The sequence below is a fragment of the Octopus bimaculoides genome, chromosome 5 (genome assembly GCF_001194135.2).
Source record: "Octopus bimaculoides isolate UCB-OBI-ISO-001 chromosome 5, ASM119413v2, whole genome shotgun sequence".
NCBI classification, from domain to species: domain Eukaryota; kingdom Metazoa; phylum Mollusca; class Cephalopoda; order Octopoda; family Octopodidae; genus Octopus; species Octopus bimaculoides.
Window position 1 is genome coordinate 31,207,273 of NC_068985.1, and position 3,645 is coordinate 31,210,917.

The following is a 3,645-nucleotide window of genomic DNA, read 5'->3' on the forward strand; positions in this document are numbered from 1 at the left end:
TGGGAATCGAAACCGCGATCCTATGACCGCGAGTCCACTGCCCTAACCACTGGGCCATTGTACCTCCAGTGTTAAAAAAAAAAGTAGGAAGTGAGGAACATCAGGTGTACTGTTGGCGAACTTCAGGAAGCATGCAAGTTTTGAAAGATATAGTGTTCCAAAGCTAACAACTGATGATAGTACTTTATTGCATGCCTTAGCAATTCTGAGTATGAGATAATGTTTCCAAAAGTCATGGGTGGTGTGTTGTTTTTTGATTTTGTAAATATGTCCACAAATGTTAGACATATGGAATTCAAAAAGATGCCCAAAATTGTTGTCAAAAAGATGGTGGATAATCTTGTAGATGTCTACCAAGCCAGATGTTGGAGCTTTAAGATGTTCAGAGTATGGTAGAAGCCTGATAGCAGGTATGCTGGTCAACATGTGCAACAGCAGATCTATTACTCTCTCTACTTGCCTAAACTCTCTTACTACCACTCTCTCTCTTTCTCTCTTGTAGTCCCTCACTGATGAAGCGAACTACCATACACAATGGATCATGGAACTAAAGACAATTTGTTTCCTGCAACAACAAACATTGTGTACACAAACAACTCGAAGAAGTTGTATCTTCTATATTGTAATGACCATCATCATAATAATATAAATAAAATGGCCATCTTAACAATCAATTAATATTGTTCTTCTTCACTCATTTCTATGATGCATATTATCGTTAAATACCATCGTTACATATATATTGTGTGTGTGTGACTAAATAAAGACAGGAGAAAGAAAAGCAAGAGTTTGGCACGAAAGACAGTTCTGAACTCAAACTGACACTCCTATGCAACTACAACTAATTTAAAACTTTCAATCTCTCTTTTCTTGGTTCATGTTTTACCCCAAGGAATCCTTGGACAGGGATTTTTTTTTTCTTATGCTTACACAAGCTCTTCTTCAGACTTTGAAGCCTTAACAGTTGCAGAAGTTGCAGGTGCATGTATTGCACGGGCAGCAGCATTGTAGGCAGCCTGCTTGGACAGTCTGTAGGACATCTGGTCTTGAGTTTCATTATTCTGATATCTTTTGGCTTTGGCAGCAGCGCTGGACAGTCTACCAATGCGAACTCTCTTTTTCCTAGGTGGCATTGCAGGGTTATCTGCAAAGTGAGGGGGGGGGGGTAATTTGAATGCTTGAATCATGTCTGTGGTACTATTGTTTGCTGAGTGGATTCAGAAAATTGTCACATAGGCCTTAGGAAGGGTTGAGACATTTGAGCCTTGGGCAATCTAGCTAAAAAATTTTTTTTAGGCATTTAAAAAATAGAAGTTGATTTAAATTCCATGGCTACCTCAAGGAAGTGCTAACATGCAAATATCGGCAGTTTCCACTAAGTGGGCATTGTAAAAACTGTATAACTATCACAACCTGGTAGGAAAAGCAGAGAAAATATATATTATGGATTAATTTCTGAAGGCTTTTAAAAAAATAATTAAAAGTTGATTTAAATTCCATGGCTATCTCAAGGAAGTGCTAATGTGCAAATATCAGCAGTTTGCAGTGAATGGACATTGTAAAAACTGTGGGAGACGAAGTGAAAGTAGCATAACTACGTCATCAAGAGTAATGTCCCTTGAAGCAACGATCGTTGGTATTTGTTATTTACCTATGAGAAAGCGTTTTCGTCCCCAAGAGGGCAACATTACTCATTGTGAAAAATTTTGAAGAGTCTATGACCATCCCTGGAACATAAGTGATGTATGTTCCCAGTGTGAACGAAATCGGATGAAAAATATTGATTTTAAGGGGGATCAAGAAAAAGGCCTGTATACACACACACCTTCCGTTTTATGATAGATAGATAGATAGATAGATAATTCCAGGTTTCATTTGTATCTCCTTGCAAAACCTGGTAAAGATTCGTTAAGAAACGGCCATGTTATTTCAAACTAAACGACCATGGATATTTATAGATGTAGATGATTACTGATAAAGCAGAAAAAAAAGGAAGAAAGAAAATTTGCTCAAAGCGAGTGCTTTAACATATACAGCGCGACGGGCCGCGATCGTGGCCCGGATAGATGTATTTAATTTATGGGGCGTTTGTTGGGGTCTAATGTCACTCAAACGCTCCGATACCCCCCAGAATGCAAGAGGACTAATAGTTCAACTAATGACTTTTCAGATGATGTAAAACTTGCCACCATTATATATCAAGAAGATATTTTAACTATTTTTTTGTTTTTATGTGTGCATGGTCGTCTCATTTTTATAAAATGTGCTCAGCAGTCCATGCTATGTAAGTGCAAATCCCAGCGCTTTATGGGTTAATGAAATTCCAGCCTTAAAGACAAATTATAGAATGATAAAAATCAGACTAAATGATGTTATTGAATAAATGACATATATTTTAAATATCTTGAAATTGAGCAATATTTTCGATAATATTTGGCAGCTTCAAATACGGTGATAAATGCAATTTAGCTTGGCGAAATTGCTCCAGCATTTAATTATCGTACACTTTAAGCAATCAACTACCTCGTTAAGAATATTTTCTAGTGTCATAGACAATTTGTCCATAGCTTTTTTGAAAGTGAACAAAGATTTACAGGTAGTTTACGTACTATATGTATCTTTAGATACACTATATCTAGAAGATTAGTGTACAGTGATTATTGATAAAAACATTCTTTTTTTTTACTTCTTTGAAATAAGAAATAAAAGAATTATTTACTATGCTACACACACACATATATATATATATTATATTATATTATATATATAGTTGGATTCGATAGGAATAGTTTTAGGAAACAAGCTACTTGGAATAAGTACAAAAAGTGTATATAACATGGGGAAATAGTAAAATTAGAATCAAGCACTGAAAAGAAAACATCAAATACAAGAATAATAACTAAAAGAACTACTGAAAATTTATCTAATAAACAATAATTTACAATAAAAGGCATAACTACAGGGTTTTACCCCCCAGACTTTGAAGTCTTGGGGTCTGTAAAACCCTGTAGTTATGCCCAATAATAACAAAAGACAATATTATTTTCGTTGGGTAGGGAGATTAACTAAAATACGAAATGACACTGTCGTTTACCAAACATTAGTATGGTACGAATAGGGACATTGCCGGGAGGGATAATGTTAATATACCTTCAATTAAATCTATTGTTTATCGAAAACTAAATATTTACCGATAGATAAAACACGTTCTTAAATACGACCGTAATCTTCAGGTTTGAAGAGATGAAGTGTTAATCGACAAGACAAACACCAAACAGTATCAAAGAAAAAACCCATGCAAGGGAGACGACTGTGGTTATTTTAAACAACTCTTTTTATTATATTTTTTCCTAGTAGAGTTTTAATCGGACAAATCTACCCCAGTATTTACTTTGGAAAGACTTCCTCCCGTCTCCCTCCCCCATTTTCTCGCAAATTATTATTTTTTTTTTCCGAAAACCCCCGTTTTCGGATACAGAGATTCCAGAAAATTGACAAAAATCGGCATTTTGAAAATTTTGCCCCCTCCTTCCCCCCTTTCCCCGCCAAATTCCTTTATTTTCCACTTTTTTCCCTAACCCTAACCCTAAAATCCTAATTATAACCCTAACCCTAACTACATTTTTTTCAGAAACATAATCTCCG

At 35.5% G+C, this 3,645-nt stretch overlaps 1 protein-coding gene across 3 annotated transcripts in view; it reads right to left on the reverse strand.

Annotated features, from left to right (window-relative positions):
• Positions 1-3,645, reverse strand: part of LOC106867865 (uncharacterized) — a 50,172-nt gene that overhangs the window by 33,218 nt on the left and 13,309 nt on the right. For 2 of the 3 annotated variants that reach the window (XM_052968256.1, XM_014912912.2), the window contains exon 1: positions 3,192-3,297. The exons of the other annotated variant lie outside the window; for it this stretch is intronic. The gene's annotated coding sequence lies outside the window, so the exon portion shown is untranslated. Of the gene's footprint in view, positions 1-3,191; positions 3,298-3,645 lie in introns of those variants that run through there. 3 annotated transcript variants of the gene reach the window in all.